General features: G+C 37.0%; 2 protein-coding genes across 2 annotated transcripts in view; one reads left to right on the top strand and one right to left on the bottom strand.

Moving 5' to 3' along the window:
* The window catches only part of LOC137290732 (focal adhesion kinase 1-like), a 136,316-nt gene extending 125,590 nt beyond the window's left edge, over positions 1-10,726 (bottom strand). Inside the window, exon 1 of the mRNA XM_067821846.1 lies at positions 10,573-10,726. The gene's annotated coding sequence lies outside the window, so the exon portion shown is untranslated. The remainder of the gene's footprint in view (positions 1-10,572) is intronic.
* Positions 10,727-11,237: 511 nt separating this feature from the next.
* Positions 11,238-24,756, top strand: part of LOC137291314 (membrane progestin receptor gamma-like) — a 28,746-nt gene continuing 15,227 nt past the window's right edge. Inside the window, exon 1 of the mRNA XM_067822617.1 lies at positions 11,238-11,323. The gene's annotated coding sequence lies outside the window, so the exon portion shown is untranslated. The remainder of the gene's footprint in view (positions 11,324-24,756) is intronic.

Here is a 24,756-nt window from a genome sequence, read left to right as displayed (position 1 = left end):
ATTAGAAAAGCATCAACAATTGCTCAATGACAACAAAACCAGTCTTAGCCTTCAATACAAACACAAATTGACAAATCTCAATTACTGCCATGTGAATCTCCACTCTAGTATTGCCTGGCTGATTACTCAATTACTTCAGAGACACAAGGAAAAACAGTGCATTTTGCATGACTTCAAGAGCAACTCACAGGATTCCAAGCTACCTGATGGCTTCAGCCTAAGGATAACACAACATTTAAGTGATCAAGTGAGATTATTTCTTGGATTTTTTCAGCACTTCAGTTAGTACATTATGAGTATCAAGATGGCACCTGCAGACTGAGATCAGTAGGCATTTTGAGATCTGGAAATCCATTGAGTTTTAAGTACATAAGCTGACCCAAGATTTTCAAAACACCAATCTTGTGTATAAAGGTTTCAATTGGTCACCAGGGAGGAAGGTGCTGACAAATTCATTCCATGTTAAGCCACTGCTCACTACACTGCGAGAAGAATAACCTGATGATGAAACGGTGGACGTAGCACCCCCAATGGTATAACCGACACAAAGGCATGGAGATACCCAGCACCCAGTGAAGAAAGTACACACTTGTTCCAGTTGCAATGGGCCACTAGACTTACATGTTAATTTAGTTTAGCATGAATAATTTTCATAAATTTTATTTTCATAAGATCCCAGGCAAATTTTTGAGGAATCATCTTAAAAACAAACACATAATTACTATTTATCCAATGGCAACAAGTTAATCAACATGTGCACAGAGACAAGAACTCCCTTGACATGGTGGTCTATTGGATTGTGCATTGTGGAACCATATGTAAGTAGATAAATGTCATGTCATAAATAGTGGTAAAATGTTAACTGAATTCATATGTGCAGAGCAGAGATGATTTCGCATGTGCCTGTCAAATTTTACGAAGATCCATCGTAAACTCACTACATGAAAATTATTTAATCTTCACTGAAATAACATGTAAGTCTTCGGAAATTACCAATGTTTGCAGTAGGTTTTGTAAGAGTGCGTGCAGAAATGAAATTACAAATACATGTATGTGGTCCAAATCGTTTGCACATGAAATGTTCATTACTATCCACAATCACTTCAAAATTTCTGTTTTTCTATATGTTGTTGTTTTAATGTTGTTTAAAACTTAAGTAGATCAGAATCTATGCAACCAAAGCATGCACACAAAAGAATGTCTGAATGTATTTATCATTTTTGTTGGTGAAAAACGCAGCTTTCTGTGTTAAAGTGAACACTGATTATCTTAAGTGGCCCATATAACTGGGTCTGTATGTTAGGGAATGTACAGCATGGCTATTCCTAAATCTACTGTTATTCTTAACACATCTTCAGCTTTGTATCAACATCCAGGGGTCAAACATAGTCATAAACTGGTTCATAATGGCCGAGATCAGAGATATCTAAAAACACAAATAAAATAACAAAATCACTGTTGCAATTTGTAGTGATAAAGTTTTCAAACTGACATTCTTTTAAATAAATAATTGAAAGACATCTTAACTCTCCCACTTTCTGTTTCCCTACCCAGTTACTCAATCACATCATGCATAAAGTGCAAATACCAGGCAGGGCATCGGCAAACATATACCTGTCTCAATTGTATATACTTCTCATTGAATTGTCAGCATTCAAAAGGTTCTAACATGCGAGGGAGATTAAACCTAAGTGATTTCATATAAGCAAGAACACCACTCCTTGTCCAGTGTGTACACACATTGTCAATCCTATGTAAACAGGTATCTGATTATCAGCATGAATTACGACACTTATAACTGGGTGTGACATGTGAAATGATTGTCAAGGTCAGAATTTCATCAGCTTAAGGGTTTGACTAACTGTGATTGACAAACATGGAAAGCGGACAATGAGATTATACTTAACATCTCTTTAGGCGATAATCCAACAAATATCACTTTGTGCTGTCAGATGCTAGCTTTACACATTGCGGGAGTCAAACCCTGCTCATTATCATAACAATTGAAGGCATATACCCCCGTCATTCCAATCCTGTTATGTAGAATGATGTTTTTGGTTTAATACTGCTTGATCTCAGCAGGAGATGCCAGAGACTCTTCCTTCTATTAGAGATGTGATGTTCGTTTCTTCCCTAATAACACTCCCCAAATGTCAAATTCAAGGAGCCCCTCTTCCTCTTGAACCTTCCCTAACATGCTCTTGCTTATAGTCATCTCAAGCAACATCCACAAGCTGAGTGAGTGAGGTTAGGTTTACACCGCTTTTAGCATCATTCTAAGAATATCAAGGCAAGGGACAACAGAAATGGGAATTACACATTGTACCCATATTGGGAATCAACCTGGGTCCTCGTCGTGACAAGAAAACACTTTAACCACTAGGCTACCAAGGCCACATAAGATATAATAGATGTGATATGGCCTTTCATGTGTAGTATTTCAGTGACCATCTTTCCCTGCTGTAACTATAACACATAGTAACTTCTGTGATGCCTTTTGTCATCAGTCTCAAAACCCCATCATGTATTTCAACAACTGTTCCTCTTGTCATATCATATTTAAACATTCAGAGTGTGTGTTTTCATTGGGGTGCATAAATAATGAGAGGCCAGTTATATAACAGCTCCATGTACTTCACTTTTCCTGAGGGGTCCAGCTGCACAAGCAACGTCAGCACCACAATGAACATAACTCCCATACTTTAACACAAACTTACTGCATTCATAGCATTTACATCGCCTTGTGCAAGTGGGATCTGCACCATAAATACTTTAACAGAATTACTCAAAACTACTTTGAACATAGACAGGTGTAGCTGGACAAACAGAAAGGTCAAGAAGGAAAATTTTGATAAGTTCAATCTAGTATATATATATATTAACTCTAGGTCTCTATAACATAATTAATACTTTGGCATAATACAGAATTTTAATATTGACTCGTCTTTACACAATTGGACTCCAATGATTCTCTGAAAAATCATCCTCAGTAACTTAACATGCAATCCAAAACATTTTTAAAACTTAAAATACTTTTTAAAATAATGGCAAAAGAGACTGATTTACAGATATATGCTTTGATCATCTAGATCCACAAAGGCAGAAAACCGAGTACTATGGATAGTTCACATGCTTGATAACAATATTAGTAGCAACAAAGAAATGTCACACTTATTGGAATAAAGAAGCTGACTATCCATACAACTTGGTTTTCTTTCACCTACAAAATTTCTAAAATGCCCTCAAAAAAGATAGATCCAGAAAGATCAGGGAAAAGTAAAATATATATCAGTCATACCATCAACATCACCTACATCCCCAAGTACCAGGCAATCAATACAGATAAACATTTGCGTCTGACTCTTGATATTAGCCAGAGCATCCCGCTGTGTGATTTGCCATTACTAAGCAGTACATCAAAGATCAATATACAATGCATTCACAAATATACTGAAACATCTGAATCCTGGGGAATTGGTCAGCATTTGGTAAATATGTACATTTTTCTGGCTGTTTCATAACATTTTTCTTACAATATCATCAGAAACATCCCATATTTGTATGGAGAATGAAATAAGTTTCCAAATTGGAACATGACTAAGCATTAACATGTCGTCAACAATACAAAATATTCTTTTACGTTTTCTGTGATATTTTTCTCCAAAAGATCTCAGTCAGGTCAGTGTGACCCCAAACACCACTTAATAAAGCCTTGTTGCTATAGACATAAGCTGAATAATTCAAAACAAGATCATGATGATGATCAGAGTAATTACCAACAGAATAACAGAACAACTGTGCACCACATCCTTACACAAAAGTATTTTCAACATGTACTTCAGTTCAAGCACCTGACTTCCTGGCCACTAAGATCACTGACAAGAAAGTGAGCATTTGAGCAAATGAACATACTCTTCGCCCATGTGAGATGAGCCTTTCAAGCTTTGCTCACAACATCACGTAGGTGTTGACAGTCGGCGTTACATAACAGCCTAAGTCGGCGATGGCTTAATACCTGAAAAAGGTAAATAGAAGCGTCTACAAAGGGACAAGGTTAGCGTGACAAATGAATATTCCGCATACCTCAGACAGCCTCCTGGTAATTTTTTTGGCGCTCCGAGACCTCCAGAAATTAAAATCACCACAGCAGCAACAGCAACAGCAAGCATGGGACCAACCGGAATGTTTTGACGGTGACAGTTCAAGCTGTGACGCCTGAATACACACATTTCCTATAACTCCCTCCTCGTTAAGGTAAATCAGGTGCGACAGCCCAAATGGGCCAGGAATTGTGGACATGATCACAGTTCGACACCTTAGCAATCCCTCACAACTCTATCAGCAACTGGCAATGAAACATGGACAGTTTCACCATCCACTTTCCTAGCATGTCCAGCGTATGTAACAATAGGTCGACGCAATAGGTGGCGTGCCGTCGGTTATCATTAACCAAACAAAGCCATGCGCTCATCGACAGCGGACAGTCAGTACGGATTGCCTCTCATCAGAGGATTAGAGCATTGTAACTGTGAGCTGTCTTCCGGAAAATATCTTCTTCAGGTGAATCATAAACTAATATCCATCCTCATATTACTGGATCAAGTGAATAAATTATGACGGCCAAGAAATGCCCCTTACAGTTCAATTCGGGATGCAGCTTTAGTGTGACAGCATCATGGGCAACGGGTTGTTTATTAGGCGCTTCACAAAATCAATATACGACAGCACCTTGTCGCACGGATGGCCACACGACAGCTGGTTGAAGACAAACCCAGTTACTGATGACAGCTAATTCTAATTAACACAGCACTGTTTTAAAAAGAGAATGACATCCACACACAGAGAAAAATCATGGCAACCCAAAATGCCCAAACACAAAATATATCTGATGCTGCCCATTAATTTGCAGTTATGTTTGTTCCCATCATGTCATAATTGTGTCATCGTACACGATTACTAGTTGTCAAACATATGCCATATATTCACAATGGTCATTAACAATAAAATCATATCTGTGCAAGTAACAAAACATGCTGCATGAACACAATACATCTTGTAACTCTTATTTATCATTCTATTCAAATGAATTACAATGCATTGGAAAAAAATGAAAAATATATTTCAAAAATTATTTGACAGTTGTTATCAATCAACTTTGAATATGTCCCTTTCGGTCAAATAAACCAATCACACTGAATCATGAATCACTTTGTAAAAATTCAGAAAAAGTTTAATTAGTCTGTGAAAAAAACACATTTTTAAGGGACATTAATGAATTGTAAATTCATATGATTAGCACTGAAATTTGAAAACTTCATAACAATTACCACGAAATCACTGTGTGTATACTGGATACACATTTTAACATCAAATAAAACCCTGCACATACCTACTTAATCAACCAAACAACTATACAGATAAAGAAGAACTTTACTATTAATATTATGTTACCACAGTCATGTGGCCTTAAATCAGTTGGTTCAGTTGAAAGTTGTACGTATGATGAAGTACTATTCCAGGACATATTCCTGTCCAGAAGCTATCAGTAATAAGTGGACAACCTTCAATACTCAAGCATCAACACGACACTGAAAGTCAGATCACAAACAAATGCTGGATACAGCTTTTTGGAAACGTGCATGTGCACTCATTACACAACATCCAGTGTGAATGATAATAAGTTATGGGGACGATTCAGCATTTGCCCTAGGCGTACACATTTAGGTAAGACTAACAGGATTGGGTGGTCAGACCCTTTAAGCTGAATAAATAACCTCTTAAGTTTACTGATGCTTTCTCCAGGTAATAGGAACCAGTTGGCCATAGAAAAGAAAAACATGAGTCACCATGGCAATACTAACTTACACACAAAAGTCAAAACCTCTCAATCATTACACTACACTTTCAGAATGGGATACACACTGCCAGTGGCAGTCAGAAATGAGCTAAAAAGAAAACAAATAATATCAAATATGATTTACATAACATGCATGACGAGTGATTCCTCAATAATTTTTTTATTCCTCTTTCAGACAAACATAACAATGGAATCTACATTTTTAGCACTATTTTGAAATACCAAAAAAATGACCACTCAGTCAACATTTAATGCCATTTCTGAAATGCATGAAATTAATCAACCAATCCACATGAGACTTGCATGAAAATTGACCAAACAGCAAAACAATTTTCAACATTCATTTGAACCATTTAGAAAAAGAACACTGAACACTCAATCAAATTATCCTTCAGTGGATATGCATGAAAAATGACCGCTCAATCAAAATTCTGTTATCTTCTTAAACATGAGGGACAACCTAATTAAATAACGCTGAGGTATAAATTTACAATAGTCACATGACCAGTGGAACCACAAACCCCAAAACATCATGGCATTGAACCACACCCACATTTCCCCTCAATCCTTCACAAACATAGTAACACAGAAAGCATGAAGCATCTCATTTACAGGAATGTGTAACTGAAACCCACTAATCTGTTATTCCCCTGACACATAACTTGTCAGGTAACTGACAATGTGTATGTCAAAACACATGAAACTGACAAGAGTGTTCATTTCAACTGCAACAACAGGCCATTTCACACTACAACCAACAATCAGGGGCAATCACAGAGAAACCATTCATGTTGCCATGGCAACTGTTCAGATTAATATCCTTTATATACAAGATGCAAATATTTGAAGCCCTTGAAATGAAATTCTTCAGCAAGTTTACAGCATTTATGATTTTCTTGAACATAAGAATATCCACCAGATTTGGGTGGAACTATTTATTCGTGGGCACTGAAGATTACATGCAATATCGCAAACATGTCTGAATAGGATACAAAATACCTGTCAGAATGACAGCTTGAAATCTCCATCTTCAACACTGGAATGCATTAAACTCAAAACACATACATTAGCTCTTAGCAGGCTAGAAATACCTTTCAAACAGTTTTAAACACCAGCAATTTGATGTAAGAACATTCTGGAAATATGGGAAATCATTTGCACATTGTCAGGGAAATTGTTTCAACACATGCTTAATATAAGTTGGACATGAAAATCCAGACTTACAACTACTTGTCAATTTAAACAACATTTTGAAAAAAACAAACATTATGAAAGTGCCCTAAGTTCTGGAATAAGGCCGAACGATTTACCAGCACTTTACACCATCAGATATGGTATGTGTACCAACATTTCACAAATGATTTTTGTTATCTACCTATCATATGACTATATTACTCAAACTTTTGATCAACACTGTCATTATTCCACATTCCCCTTGAAGTCTCTCTTTTTCATGCTTTCAGTCTGATTTTAACTTGGTCTGTACATGTAAGAGGTTAATGAGAAAATATATACACATATATTAATATATTTTATATATATTCTCAAGTCTATTTAACAAAGTGTAATATTGTGAAGTCCATATGATGTTCTTGCAGCCCAAAATGAAAAATTTCATTCTAAAATCAGTTTTTAATTTTTTAATGTGATTTTCTTTCCTTAATTTTCACAAACAAGTCTCCATTGTTAACCTGTCACATTAACTAACAGAAAGCAGATGAAAAAACAAAACCCAAACACTCCACAGTAAAATAAGTATCCAGTGTTTCCCCTTACGCAGAAAAGTTGGGTATTTGGTGTAAAACTTTTGGTGTGCGAATTTAAAAGTTTCCGCCATTGTTGATGCAATGCCACTGGGTCCTAAGTTCACATAATCTAAGTTTGTAATTTGTTGCTGTTTAAAACTACTTAGTTCATTGTTTGCCAGTTGACCACTCAGTGTTGATGAAACACCTTACTGCTTTATATTGTTTTTAATGTATTTTAACAATCACTGTTGATGTCTTGATGAAAGTTCCAAACTGAAAGTTGACTCCCAAGAACATGTCCATGACTCCCTCTTGTGATACCAAAGAGTTAAGATAACTCCTAAATTTTTATGTCTAAAGCAAACACTTAGTACCCCTTCCAACAGCCATGGTAAAATACAGCAGTATAATGTCATGAAGGGCAATGCATTGTGCTTAGAGAAACTATTACTTTTAAGCATCCCAAAAGGAGCAATCCATCTAACCTTTGATCTCAGTAAAAGTATTTTTACTACACAACAACACTCAAAGTTTTCCACTAGGGTTGGGACTGGTAATCCAGATACCCAGGATGTTTTGTAATGACTTGGACCTGTATTACTGTCTCAATACCCAAACCCATTATAATCATGTGACAAACAGATAAAACAATGCAATATGTTATTATTTCATGTAATATATGTTACAGTTGGGATAACACATTCTTAGTAAAGTATAAATTCTAGTAGGTTCAGTTGAGCCCCATCCAAGATTTGAACCCACACCCTCAGACTCAGGGATTCTTCTTTCATGATTAAAAAGGATGTAATTTTGTCTTTGAAGATTTAGAGAAAATTCATCACTTCTATATTGAAAAACAAGACCTTTTCGCCTCATAGCTGAAGAATACATATCTTTTAAATTTGATGCCATTAAATAAACATAGAAGATATTCGGGAAGGGTAGGGAAGTGGGGGCTACAGTACCTGGATAGACTGGGGTGGAAAGAAGTTTAAAACTGCTAGTGTAATCCGGTACAGTGGTACATATAAATCACTTGCCCTCATAATTTGTTCATTATACCGTTCGATTTTCTTGCTGATCTTTCTAATAAGCAACATAATTAAGATTGGAAAGTCCACTGGACACAGGTACAACGTGACATACAAATTTGCTTGCCCGACAGAAAATAATGCTGGACTGGAACATTGGGCAATGGGTTATTTCTATGCCTGGTAGAAAATCTGCATCCATCCCAGCCCTATTTTACATGTTAACTTGAGAATGATTCATTTGCTGAATTGCTAAGATTAATCAAACTGCCCACTTAGTCCAGCATGCTGGGCAAGAAGTACTAGTCCTCAACAGTCCATTTAAAAAAATAAAACTGATGCAAAATGGGACCGCACCCATTAATTTTTCAATAGTGGAACATGTACACAAAATCTTGAAGTACACATATACTGATCATATGAAGCCCCAAAACGAGACAAATTACACAAAATTGGGGTTAATGATTTCGAAGAACAAACAACATAAATGGAATTAAATGTTTTCAAATAAACCTGTTGTGCACATATGTAAGAGTGTCACACAAATCTTTTTTTTTGTTTTCATACACTTGATGCAGAAACGTAAACATTTGGCCACATTATTCAATGTAAGTTCTATGCTACTAAACTGAGCCCTTGAAACCATTCAACATGTTTGCAGGTGTATCTAAGGTGGAGGGGGGACAACTCTGCTATGTAAGGATTTTACAAATATATGCACTTCCATAAATTTAGCTCAAAATACATATATATTTTGTTTGTCTCTTCTATGTATAATATATGCAATAATCTATCCAAGTAGTAAAAGAGTAACGGACATCATAGCCTCCAATTCCACAAATGATTTTTGACAGCTGAAAAGTTTAAAAGCTGTTTTTTTAACAGTTTAATCTGTTATGTTGATCCCACTGACAATGCTGATCACAGTGGACAAACTAAAATACTATATGAGACCTAAATACCAAATATAACTACTTCAGGGAAATACCAAATACACCTCAGGGTCAAATACTTCAACATGTTCAACCCATTTCACGTTAAATTGAAGAATGTATGCAGTGATGAGTGAGTTCAGTTCTATGCAGCTTTTAGCAATATTACAACAATATCAAAGTGGAGGACACCAGAAATGGGCTTCACACACTGTACCCATGTGGGGAATCAAACCCAGGTCTTCTGTGTGACTACCACTAGGCTACCGCATCTCACCTTTTCTGCCAGACTCATACACATTCCTTAACATTAAATGTGTCATGGATGAAACATACAAACTAAATTAATTTGATGGACCAGCCATGTGAAATGATGTACTAGTACGCTGAGCAACCCCCATGAAAACTACCCAAAAACCATTCTAATGAAACAGTTTGGAGATCCGGGAATCTTTACATTTTGTGAACCAAATGGTCATCTGATGATAAATATACTAGAAAAAATGTCAGCTTTCTATCATGAAGGAACATCTGTGAAGAAATCTTTATTATGAGATTTCCAATCTCACAGAGTGAACATTTATTTACTAATTTCCCAAATGACTTTCTTGACTACAATCGTTTTCTTACAGTTCAGACAATACATCACAATTCAAAACACTTTCTTTCCATCAAGCTTACACGCAATAATGACACTGTAATTTGAATAAGGTTGTTTTTTGTTGTTTTTTTCTTTAACCAACGTTATTCGTCGTTTTCATCTTTGTGAAATAAGAAACAAAAAATATTATATGCAAACCAACTGTAAAGAAAAATATTACACAGACCATCGAATAAGGGGCTAAAACCGTAACAATCCAATAGCCATCACTGAGAACCATATAACACCGTCTTGCAAGCTTGCATGCCGGTGATGTGAATTCAGGTGTATCGATACCTGTAAAATGTGATCGGATCACCTGTCACTTGTTCGTTTTTGCCATAAAAATGCAAACTGTCCCTACCTGTCAAAACAGCAAGTACTGGTTTCACTTGTTCCCGAGAGCTGTCAACGGAAGTACTTAAATGCCTTGACAGCAAGTTTCGAAAGTCGGATAAGAACAACAGGTCATTCGAAAGAAGTCATGGATCACTTCCTACTTTCAGTATCAATATGGCGACGTTTTCTCGTTTCCTCGAGAAAATAATTCACACTCAGAATCTACGCATTATAGTCGTAGAAATATATTATTAAACTGAAATTAACCGAGTGGCATTTATTTTCTGTCTTATCAATCTTTAGGTATTTCCAATGTAATCAAGCGCACCTGTTTAACAACGCCTCCTAGCGGCAAACGAGGTAGTTAAAACTATCACTTCCGCCTTCAGCCGGCTGTCAGCTGTGAAGTAATCTCACAAGCGTGATCACAAAGGGCGCGTGACCATGGTAATGATTTCATTTCTTTTTTGCTTGCTGGAATCAGTTTGTACTTGACTCCCTTTTCTCTATGGTAGGATAAGTAGTTACCTTCGATTTTATTGATTTTCTTATTTTCAGAGCGAGCATATCTCGAGGTAGACACAGTCGTCTGCATCAACGTCAACAAGGTCGACCTTCAGTTGGCCAGTAATTTGACCGTGCCACAGCGAAATGGACATCCCTCTTCGACCGGTCTCATTACATAATGCCAATGTATTGTGGTTTCTATAGAACCTAGACGATCGACGCGTGCCCACCGCAGACCAAGTGGAGTGGAATTAATTAGTCACGACGAGGTAGGGTGATTGTTACCTGCAAGGCCTATGTTGTTTATTGAACTGAAGAGATAATTAGCTGTCGCTAATACAAGGACGCACAACGAATTCCAAAACCAAGAATGATGAATGAATCCGTTTTTGATTTGTGCCAGTTTTGTACAATGATGTTCACATGCAGTTGTTTTCCCATGGAACCAAAGGGAAAAGAGACTGCTTTATCAGTAAATGAGGAATCAAACTTGATTGGAGATCTGAAAATATATCATCTCCCCAAATCCTATTTTACTTACCACACCAAACAAAATGATTGCAAACTGCCAATTTGTTTCTTATCAAATTCAGGCAGGTAATAAATGTAGCGGCACATAGTTTGCATGCATTAGTCATTAACCATATTGAGATACAGGGCCACCATTTTTCAGGCTTCATGATGAGAAGATGATTTTGTGTCCAGGTCCCCACCAAAGGTTAATGGCACATGTTGATTACGAAAATCACAACTTTGATAAGTTTACTCTCCAGGCACCCATGGCTGTTATGATTCTGTCACTTATGGGCAGATAACATCTTCACTGCTGTGGAGTATCCAAGGGGAAACTTTGCAGCCCTACCAAAGACAACTTTCTCACTGTGCAGAAAAATGCAGAAAAACACACGGAAATCGGAAATAGCAACATAAACATAATTCGACGCTACTGAAAAAGGCAAACTTAAATTGGGAAAATTGGAAAAAGAAACGAAAAGCCTGCAACTTTGATTTTGCACATGCATGCCATGAAGAGGAAGTCTTAACCACATATTGACATTTTTATCCCCCCAGCATGTAATGTGGGGGATATAGTCAACGCCTCATTTGTCTGTCCGCCCATAATCATTTTGTTTCCGGCGCATAATTTGTTTAATATTTTTCAACAAAAATTGGCACATATATCAAACAGCACCTAACATGGTACCTTTTGCTGTTTCAGGACATTTGTCATTTTTATCTTTCTTGGTTTCTATGGAACTTAGTCTAAAAGGGAGTGGTGACCTTCGTTTCCGGAGCACAAGTAAAAAATCATTCGATATCTTTCAAGGAAACTTGGTAGAAATATCAAACATAAGCTAAAGTGGTGCCTTTTGCTTTTTACAGATTTTTTTCATTTTTGTTTTTCTTGGTTTCCATGGAAATGATTTGGACTTAGTCTCAAAAGGGAGGGGTGACCTTTGTTTCTGGAGCACGACTCGAAAACTTCTTAATCTCTTTCAACAGAACTTGGCACCTATGTAAGGCAGACCCCAAAGTGGTGCCTTTTGCTATTTACAGCTTTTTTGTGATTTACCATTTTCCCAGTTTCCATGGAAACGATTTGGACTGAATCTCAAAAAGGAGGGATGGACTTTGTTTACGAAACACAGCTTGAAAACTTTTTAATATCTTTCACTAGAAAATGGCAGATATATGAGACACATCTTGAAGTGGTGCCTTTTGCTATTTACATTTTTTTGTCATTTCTATTTTTCTAGATTTCCATGGAAATGGTTCAGACTCAAAAGCGAGGGTGGGCCTCGTTTCCAGGGCACAACTCGAAACCATGTGATATCTTTCAACAGATCTTGGCAAATATATGAGACAGATCTTGAAGTGGTGCCTTTTGCTATTTACAGATATGTGTCATTCATATTTGTCAGGATTTTCATGGAAACAATTTGACCTTAGTCTAAAAAACATCAAGTAACTGTCAGATGATATGTTCTTTCAAATATGTGGGGACCAGGCGCTACTTCATCTTCTGATGACTGTTGTTCCGTTTAAATTGACTTTTTAGTCGACGCCCCGTCTGTCCGTCCGTCCGTCTGTCCGTCCGTCCGTCCGTCCGTCCGTAATCATTTTGTTTCCGGAGCAGAACTCAGAAACCGTTCAATAGTTTTAGACCAAACTTGATAGATATAGTAATCTCAGCCTATGGTTGTGCCTTTTGCTATTTACAGATTTTTGGCATTTATATTTTTTTTGTTTTTCCATGGAACAATTTGGTGTTAGTCTTATGGTGGGGTGGGCTTCGTTTCCGGAACAGAACTCAAAAACCATGCAATGTTTTTCTGCAAAACTTGGTAGATATATCAATCTGAACCTCTAGTGGTGCCTTTTGGTATTTACAGGTTTTTGTGATTGAGCAGAACTCAAAAACTTTTTAATATCTGTCAGTGTTGCTTGATAGATATGTGTAGCAGACCCCAAAGTGGTGCCTTTTGCTATGTACAAGTTTTTATGATGTATTATTTTCTCGGTTCCATGAACATGTTGCTGACTTCGTTTCTGGAGCACAACTCGAAAACCATTTCATATCTTTCAAAAGATCTTGGCAGATATATGAGACAAATCTTGAAATGGTGACTTTTCTTGATTACAGATATATAGCATATATATTTTTCATGAATTCCATGGAAACAATTCTGACTTGGTCTAAAAACACAATAAGTAACTGTCAGATGATTTGTCCTTTCAAATATGTTGGGGGGGATATGTCATCTTCTGATGACTCTTGTTAAAGTATTTCTGTTGTTTCATTTGGCATTTATCATCATCGTGATACTTGTCTGCACACTTGTTTAGCTTACTTTCCATTCGTATGAAATGACTGACAGTAATTATTTTGACATATTCCATATGTTATCTATGTCAGGCAATTCACAGTTGCTTGGAAATGTGATAGAAGCACAGATCATATTGCACATAAGCAGTAGAGATTAAAACTTCCCTGATCTAAAAATTTTGCAGTTTCATAGTCTTTCATTGTTGTTTTTGCTCTTTCAAAAGCCAGATAGTGTGTTTATATTGCTATTTCCACTATTAATGTGGGCTTTTCTGCGTTTTTGTGCACAGCGTGAAAGTTTTCTTAGGTAGGTCTGATTAGGAGACTCATTGGGTTTTAAATATATTATTGAGTGGAAAGGTGTGTCTGATAAGATTTGCTTATTTCATTGTATATGTGTATATAATAACTCTTGAGTGAAGAAAATAACAGCTTTACAACATGCTCAAAATACTACCTAGTAGCATCAATACCACGCACGCACGCAAGCATGCACGCACACATGGAGAAACATCTTTTTCAGAAATAGGAAGTATTATCTGGAAATTGGAAAGTACAAACTATGCATTTCAGTCAACAGTTATATAAAACCATGTGAATTCCCCCTTCTGACTCACAAGTGTAAATGTAGTCATGCACTTACTTCAGTCAACTGATGTAGACTACATTTTTGTAAAATATTCAATACTGTTTGAAGGTACTGTTTACACTAGTCTGTCTCACGGTCCCTGAACCACGTTATTTTGCATAATGCCAAGCTTCTCTGCAGTCCTCAAGCCTTAATTGAAGCAGTCTAGATTTCTTCAGGTTCCGAAATCTCTGGTCTCCCTGGGGCTCCTTTTCAATCAAAATTGGTTTGTTTGTTACTATTAAAATTATATATATTTTCCTAGTCTGTGTTTACACATGAACTGATGTATTGTAAAATAATTTCGTAACTTTGAAAACATTATTTTCATGAGTTCAATAAATGATGAAACTCAGTAGAAATATAGCAAATTCTTAACAAAATTCTACACCAAAACAGAGCTGTTCACATGCATGATATTTGCACATGCTTTTCTGCAAATTGATGTATGATCCTTCTGCAAGTCATTTGCATAAGGTTTGCAGTCCGTTCCCCCAAGTCAGTGGAGAAATTCATCTTCTGTGTAACTGCATCCATCCATCTGTCCGTCCATCCATCCATCCATCCATCCATCCATCCAGTGCTTTAAGTCCATATACTTGGCATATTTGTTTTCCTCATAGTATACTTGTCATGATTTGGATAAGGAAATAATGAACATGATGAAAGGCCTCAGGAGATCTCAGCAAGAACCAACCACATGTGGAGTATCCAATCAGTAGCTTCTTGGAATCTTAGGAACAGATGAATAATTGAGATAACGTTTCATTTCTTAGCAATTAAATTATAATTCATTGTGGCAGAAGATTACTGTGAGTTTATGCTGATAGGTTTGGCTTGATAGGCATGCCTGCATCTATATTTGAGATGCCAGGGACAGAAATCTCTGTAGTCCTTACCAGTGTGCCCATTAGCAAAGGTATCAAAAGTACAGGCCAAAAATATGTATGCTCTTTGCTATAGCAGTGATCGCAGTAGGTTCTGTACAAGTGCGTGCAAAAATACAAAGTAAAATATGGAGTCCAAATGTTTCGTGTGAAATGTTGATGATACTCTTTAATCATTCCAAAAGTTATTTTTTTTCCCAATTTGTTTATGTATTAAGGTACTTTATAAATATCAGAATCAATGCATCCAAAACACATACTAAAAATATTTTTGCATGTTTATGTTATTTTTTTGCATGAAAAACCCCGGTTTCCATGGTAACGCAGACACTGCTTAGGTAAATTGGTTCTTTGTTGGATCACATTGAGACACATGGAAATTTTCAACTTTAATGTTGCATCATCTGTTAAGCATGATGGGTCAACATGTGACAACAAATGGTATTTATTTACAACTTCATTAATATTTGCAACACAACATTTATGGGCCACTTCTTGCCCCTGCATTCACTGTCATGGTACCTACCATCTTCTAAATGCCAATTTAGCATTTCGTCGACATAGCAAAAACTGATATACATTCTCAGGTGACTAATGTTGTCTGTAATGTGTTATTTACCTGAAAACCATGTTACAATGATTATTTACAAACATATACTACTGGATTAGAGATGATTTACATAAAGTATAGGAAATACTCATCTTTATTGTTTTTGATATCCAGTGTTCAGTTCAGGTGTAATTGACAGTATTTCTCTAAAGAAATTTTCCATTGATGTTTAGTAAGGATGTACATTCAATAGTGAGAACTTTCAGTGATAGGTCCTAGTAGTGAATGTGATCGCCCTTCATGCCAATGATCCAGGTTTGATTCAACACATGGGCACTATGTCTGAAGCCTATTTGTGAAGTCCCCTGCCATGATATTGTTGGAATATCGCTAAAAGTGGCGTAAAATCATATTCACTTACTCACTGTTCATGTTAAAGGGGCATTTGGGTAGCCTAGTAGTTAAAGCATTTGCTCGTCACAGTGAAGACTTGGGTTCAATTGCCCATATGGGCACTATGTGTGATGCTTATTTCTGATCATATTGCTGAATTGCTTGCTAAAAAGGGCATAGAACAAAACTAATTCACTCTTTCCGTTGCGAAGTCTGGTTAGTCTGGTAGTACCTCAGGACCCAAATGTTGCCTTGTGATCGGTTTTGAGCATAAAGATAATGACAGTGACCTTATTTCTTTCAAGCTTAATTTTTAACAATCTCTATACGTGGTACCTGAAGAAGCAGATACTAAAAAAATGCAAAATCGATTTAGTTGTCCATTATCAGAGGTGAAATGCAAGATGCGCTTGAGAGAGGCAAGGTTAAGGAATCAGTTTCACATGACGTCAGCTCTAGATAATTTGGAAAGTTTATGATCATACGCCATGGGGTTATCATGATGGAGCTGTAATTTTCAAACATTACCCAGATACGGACCATACTTTTACTGCATCCCTCACGGTAAGCTTTTTTCACATTACATTAACACTACTGCTTAACTTGCTCATTTGATTGACGTTACCTGACGTTACCTGAAGTTATGCACTAGCATCAAATTCATGGTGTAATGGCTCTTGCCAGGAAAATCTTAAATTGAACATTATGTGAGCACGGCAGGAAAAACGACACTTTGAAGATTTTGAATGAAATACCCGGTTAATGACATTGCTGAGTGGCATCCGAATTTCTAAAGAAAGGTAATCCAGCTGGTCACACAGACTTTGCTGCATTATGCAATGCAGTTAAAGGATTACTAGGATTGCATAATGGAAAATGCAATTAGCAGTAAAACTTGGTTGCTAAGGATTGTTAATGGATGCACAATATTACAATGAATCGAGAGCAATCTTGACTCCATCACTAGAATCAGAGGTCAGTGCAGTTCGGGAGAAATCGTTGAGTGTTTTGGGCAACAGGTCAGTCAGAGCAGAAGATTTTGCTAGTGGTGATATTCTGATGGCAGCTTGTTTGTCTCACAGAACATGAAGATTGATTAATTGATCAAGATTGGTTGATCTGGTTTCGATTATACAGATTTCGTGAGTAAGGTTCATAATATGAAGAAAGGCCTTCACGCCTCAGATCTAGATCATGTAATCAAATTTCAGGGGGAAATCAGACATTCCAGTCTTTCTTGATGCCTGTTATCAGTGAAATTGGAACAGTAATTGGAGTTTTATCTGTGTCTGTAAACAGCATCACATCCCTGGATCTGACCAGGCTGAACTTTGATAGCAGCTTCTGTCACACAGTTTTGAGACTCCTAGCCCAAATGCAACTATTGCATCATTTTGAAATTTTTGTGAGGATAGAGAATAGACTGTTAGGTATAAGAAAATTGACATCTGGATGGATTTCAGACAAGTGGCTATAATTGTAAACTGTGATCCCACTTTCCTTAGTGACATTGAATGTTCATCATGATGATGATGATGGTGGTGGTGGTGGTGGTAGGAAACCATAGATGTTAAGGAAACTTCATTTGAAGAATGCATCATCACATATGCCATGAATTCTGGAGTTGGTAAATGTCATTGCCAAACGCTATAATTGTAATAAACTTTTGTGAACCGCATAATTTGACTCAGTCTCTTCAAAATATTCATGAAAGAGTGCTCAAGTCACGATTCCTTGTCTGAGTTCCTTTTATTATGTGATCAGGATGATCAGTTGTTAAACAAGTATAACTCAATTTCAGGGATATGCATCAAGTCCATGTTTTGAAATTAGCCTACTTCAGTTTGTAATAACTTGGGCATAAAAGCTAAGGAATACTACTTGTATGTTATTAACTCGCCACGTTGATAATCTCTAGGGTGAAAATGTGCTTAGTTCTTAGTTTCATCCGAGCTATTCTCTCAAAGGCATTGTCAGTTCCATATGATAGATGATATTAAGGAGTTCACTTCAGTCTTAGTCAGAATGAGGCTGGAACTGACTGTAATGGATATGAAGAGGGCCCCTTTATTGCTCCTCTGTTCGGATTCATTGATCCAAATGCCCTCCCACTCCAAGTGACAGGAGAATCAGATGAGATGAAATAGACAAGACGGAAATAGCAAGTGTTGATGCATATCCCGGAATGCAAGACTCCATATGACCTGTGTTGTTGACCAAGTTATGTTAAATATGAAACGAAAGTTGTAACGAGACAAAAATAGGCTCGGCCTTGGGGCACATCCAGGAAGTAGAAGTGTAGGGTGCAATTAAATGGGAAATGGTCCTCAGGGAATTTTGGGGGGTGTAGAGTAGGGGGTTGCATACACTCACACACCCAACCCCCTCTGTATCCTCCCCTGTGGCCAAGAGACTAGTCACAGAAACTTGATAGTCAAGTTGTTTTCTTGCAGTATGTTGTTGTTTTACAAAACCACTAGTCTAAGATGGTATGCAGATAAGTTAGATGTGACCTAAAGTGTCTCTCTGTGTAGAACCTATCATCTTTTATTTGAAGTCACAGATTTTAGTTGAAGAAAAGAATGTTGAAGCATGTTATGTAACATGAGGGAGATGCTGTAAGTCTCGTCGAGATCAGCAACTGAATTGTGTGAATATAGTTCTATCATGCTCTGTGAACATGTATGCAGGGTGCGTTAATGGATTGTGATAAATAATGGATAAATAGATGGTAAATAATTTATGGATTGTGATGAAAGGTCAATACCTGAGCATCTATCATGCATGATGTGCCTGTAAGATACAGGTCAGTGCCCGTATTGTGCATCAGCCGGTGTAGCCCTGTGTGTATTACTTTGAACAGTGGATGCAAAGGTTGTCGACATGTGCTGCTGAAAACAGGTAAGTGAAGACTCATGCTTCAGTTTTTGGTTATTCATGTCTGTCTTTGACAGTATCAACCTTCAGCACTTGAAAGTCATATTTGTGTACCAGGACTAGGTTAACTGTGCAATGGTGAGTTTCAGCAGTTGCAAATCATGGTTAGTAAAAGTATCATCTTTGAAACCTTATGTTCATGTTAACTGCAGGCTATGGTGATATTCATCTCTCTTCTAGGTCAAAGCTTTGTTTCTCAATTGTGATGTTCATCTCACTTGTTATTAGAGCTGTGTATATTGTTGTATCAATAATCATGATACTTAATTGGATGAAAAAATATCAATACTTTTTTTGTGTATTGTTATGCGTATCATTGACCTTAAAATCATTAATTTTCACAAGAAATTTGTGGTTTTGTGAAGGTTTTCACTGTTACTCGATATCAAAATATATTAGGTTTTAAAGAAAATAACTAAAGATAGAATATTGTGATGTGCATCAAATCATCCCAAGATATCGAACATATCGAATTGTGTATTTTCAGTATCATCACACCTCTACTTGTTATAAGGTTTATTGTTTGTGGATTAGTGTTGTTAACTGCTTATTCCTGGTCAGAGAATATCTCAACCTTCAACACATGAAAGGTATATTGATGTCCACTGGAGACTAAAGCGTGGACAGTTGATGGTGATGTTCGTGTTCCATGTAGGTTAAAGTTTTATTTCTTCATGGTGATATTCCTGGCCATTGTAGATTTTAGCTTCAACTCTTGATTGTCATTTTCATGTCTTGGGTAGGTTTATTTCTTACTGATAGTTATTTATTATTCAGTGAAAGCACAAAGCTTTAATAGTTGATTGTTATGTTATTGTCCCTTGTACATTCAGATTCCAACCAATCTTTTGTGAAACTTTTGCTGGAGATTCTCCAGAACTTTCTACAGAACTTTCTACAGAACTTTCTCAAAGACAATTATTTAATGGAGTGGAGGTCAGATCTCCGTGGAAGGATGTGGTTTCCTTTGAATCAGAATTTTTGACCTTCATTTTCAAGATGTTGGTCCAGAAGTGACCTTTTCTTAGGATGACATGCAGTTCTCAACTGTCTTTTGCACAAATGCTATGGCCAGATCTGCTTTCTTGATAATAAGGCACAACTCAGGCAAGAGTTGAAGTTTGTTGACAGAGGATAGAAAACCTGACTCACTGGTCCTTGCCATCATTTTATTTGTGAAAGAGTGTGAATGATTGCCAAGATCAATATGCAGTTCTCACAGGCTCATACACAGGAAAGCACTAGCCCTCATGGACTTTTTTCATTTTCAGTTGTAGTTCATTTAGACGTTTTTGCACATTTTGGAGAGTAAGCACCTGTTAACCAAGGTCTTGAAATAATAGAGAACACTTGTAAGCTTTTCACCCAATGTGATTCCAGTGGTGGCTTGTGAGTTCCTGTTTGTATACCCTCTACTGTAAGAGCAATGCAGTGATAGCTACCAAACATAGTATTGCTCTTCCACATTTGCCCTGTGACACCTTGACCAGTCATGACAAAGCCCCATTGCTTCCAGTGCCTATACATATAGATACAGGAATTCTTCTTAAAGTTTCTCATGAGTTTCAGGAATTGCTTTTGCATGAATGAAGACGTATTTATGTAAAGAGATGTAGTGTTGCCTTGAGTGAGTGAGTGAGTGAGTGCCTGTTTTAGCAATATTCCTACAATATCACAGTAGGAAACACCAGAAATTGGCTTCACACATTGTACCCATGTAGTTAGACTAATGCATAGTCTCTGAATACATACATCATTTTGATTGTAACAAACAAACCTACTTAAGTTGAAAAGGATCCCAAGGCCAACCAGAGATTCAGAACCTTGGGAAGTCTAGACTTGCTTTGTTTAGAGCCTTAGCTCTGCAGGGAGGACTAGGCTGTTGCAAAAATAATGTGGTTCAAGGAGTGTGAAACAGACTACCATGTGGGAAATAGAACCCAGATCCTCTGTGCAATGAGTAAGCACTTTAACCACTTGCCTATCCTACTGCCTCTGTTGGTGTGAAAGTTGTTGTCATTCTTGTGTACATAATTCCAATGTTATAATCCTGTTTAGTGGCATGACAATGATCACGTTTTTAATCTCATTATTTTTATACAACTGATGTTTGATATTATTCTTCATGTCCCTCGAAATATTCTGGATTTATAAATTTGTTTACCATTCTAACTAATGAAGTTTTAAAGTGATATCTTGTCTTATCTTTTGCTTTTCACGATATATGGTGTGTTTTTTTTATATGTATCTGTTATACCAGTTTCATGGAGAACAGCATTGACGATCCTAGGTTTTGGTTCATGTCCTGGCTTGCTTTAGTGTTTCACTACAATCAGTGGGTTTTGATTCAAGTGATATGGTCACCTTCTTGAAAACACTTTGTGTTAACTTTCTTTGGTAGTGGTCTATGAGTAAGTATGGATTTAAGTCACCTTTTCCCTTATTGAAACAATATCACAGCATTGGACACCAGAAATGGGCACCTTGTATTGAACGGAAGTGGGGAGTCAAAGCTGGGTCTTCAGAGTGAGCAGTGCTTTAGCCATTAGGCTACCTCTCCACCCCACCCTAAACACAAGCTTATGATGTTGTCAGGATCACAATATGGTCTCTGCTTGTTCACAACATTTCTTATGAGGATGGAAAGATTTTTTACTTGTTGGCAATCAAGAATCTAATTTTTAGTCAGTGGCGTTGTTTCTTCAGATGAAAGGACTGTGCCCCCATTTCATGTTATGTGCAATGCAAGCCTGTTCCAGTATGTATCTATGACAAATTATTGGAGTCCATATTGATTTTTGCATCTTTTCAAAATGCTAAATGCCTACTCTAGCTTTAGACAGCATGCTTGTCTGCAGTAGACATCTTGTTAGGATAATTGTTTTCTTTCAACTCCTATGCAGACCATTATTAATGTCAGATTCTGGCATTTGATAGCTAGCAATAGTATTTACAATGCATTACTCTGTAGCTACTGAAAACTAAGACTGACAGTGCTCCTATTGAGTTCCTATGAGTCCATGATTCAGTTCAGGTCCACAATACCCATGATGGGCACTTCAGTAACAGCTCAACACTGTGTAGTTAGATCATAATGTTCATCTAATAAAGGGTTCTTTTCTCCACATGTATTAATGTGCCTATGCATCTTGTCCTGTGTAGTTATCTGGATACAAAATTGCTGCATGAGCAGAAGAGCCATAAAACGTAATTCACTCCCTACTCAGCTTTCTCCACATAGCTTTAATCTCAGGACCTGGTTGGACACCAGTCCTATCATCTGGCATATTACTATAGGGAAATGTATCATCACTCATTTAACTGTCGATTCATTGCAAACTCAAAAGGCATTTATTTGATGAAATAGGAGCCATGTTAAATATTACTTGAGAACATTTGTGCGTGTAACAAAATAACAAGGTAGTGTTCTCTGAGCACATGTAGAATAAAATAGATTTAATGGGTTTGAAGCCATGTTCATAGTTTATAGAGGAATCCCTGATGAATTATTTAAGCTTTACATGCTCCATGCAGCGAATGAATTATGAACTTAGGGTCATTTATTTTCCCCCGCAACTCGTTTCGAGGGGGGTATTAAAATGCACCCTGTCCGTCCGTGCATCCATCCATGCACATTTATCTTTTCCAGAGCAGAACTCTAAAACCGTTCAATATTTCTTCACCAAACTTGACACATAGATTGGTCTAGTGATGCACTGGTGCCATTTGATAGTTTTAGAATTCTGAGTAAAATGTTTTTGGTGTTTCCATGGCAACAAGTGTGACAGACTGAGATTGGAGGTAATGCAGGGGATATTGATGACTGTCTTTTCTTGTTACTGATGGGATGGTCAGGTTGTTGATGCACTTAGGTAATGAAAGTATATGGCCCTGCCTTATTGCTCGTCATATATTTCAGGCCTACCAAAGAATAATTTCCTACTATGCAGAAAAATGCAGAAAAACCTGATTTGATCATGGAAAGAACAACATAAGCACATTACCTCAACATTTTAGTATAAGCGAACTTTGACTTCTACTGCGCATGCACATTACGATCCATACATTGGATAAATTTCTGAGCAACCTTGAATCATCTCATGTAGAAAAAGTTTTGAATATGTCTAAACAATTGCTGTGAATCATTCCATACAAATGGAAAGGAAACTAAACATATGTGCACACAAATATGATGATGATAAGTGCCAAGTAACACAACAGGAATTCTTAAAAACAGGAATGAAATGTTTGTCTAAGGTGGTCGAAACTTCCTCTTCTATGTGCACATGTGCAAAATTTAATAAGCTACAGGCTCTTCATTTTTTTTGTCCAGCTTCAGGGGTTTAATAATGCCATTTTTACTGTTTCAGTAGCAAGGTGATATGTTTATGTTGCTATTTCTACGAATAATGTGGGCTTTTCTGCATTTTTCCGCACAGTGGGTCACCATACCTTGTTCAGTTATAAGTCATAACCACTCCTCTACAGTTTTTGTAACCATTACAAAAAAGTCAAAATACAAAATCAGCTTATATAACATTCATGTAATTGGGGTTTTAAATGATGCACAAATGTCAATAGTGGTTGCGGAAAAAAATCACCACATCGTCTATACATATTGACAGTAGTAGGCGACCTGATCCAGATGGATGCTTGAAGTGTCGTTCATTTTCCAATTTCAGTATGTCGCATGACCATATTGTCCTTCAAACAGATAGTTAATGAATAGACAGTGGTTATGGCATCATGGCTCACATAATTGGCTCACATGAATCACTATCTTCATCGGCTGATAAACGTTGACAATACAACATCAGCTCTGAAATATTGACAGACCTCACCCAGATAATAACAACCAACTCGGCTGTAGTCAACTTCATTGTTACAACAAACATTATGAAGCCACCAGCTGTGATCAGCAGACCAATTTTTGATGAAAGATATCTTGCCCAGATCTCTGTATCTATTTTACCAAGATGCAACAGCTAATATTACCAGGACATTAGGTTTTTAAAATACATTTCCGTCCATGTTAGAATCACATGCACTCTCTCTCTCTGAATCATTGGGACCTTACACATGCCAAATATCTGCCTCGTACTGCAGATGTTTGGTCAAACCCTTTATGTCATGCAATAGCCCAAAATGTAGACAGCCTAGACAAGCACTGGTTCTGAATCTGTGACCTCACTGATGCAAATTTAGTGCATACAGAGTTATATATATCTATCAAAATATTATTTTCAGAGGCTCAAGCCTTGTATAATGTACCAGGATGCTGTAAAGGATCCAAACATGGTCCAGATTTGCTGATTGGTTTTTCAAACCATATCTATAATTTTCTATTTCTCCCACATTAAACAACTGTTGTTAGATATAAAATTAAACTTGTAGCTGGGTAGCCTTTATATAGCATTACTTTTTGTATCTGCATTTGTTTGTCTTTGTTGCATAGTATGGGCTGGTGATATACAAGATGA

Source organism: Haliotis asinina, chromosome 7, assembly GCF_037392515.1.
Source record: "Haliotis asinina isolate JCU_RB_2024 chromosome 7, JCU_Hal_asi_v2, whole genome shotgun sequence".
NCBI lineage: Eukaryota > Metazoa > Mollusca > Gastropoda > Lepetellida > Haliotidae > Haliotis > Haliotis asinina.
Note: the sequence above shows the minus strand (reverse complement) of the source record. Positions and strands in the feature narration are given on the sequence as shown.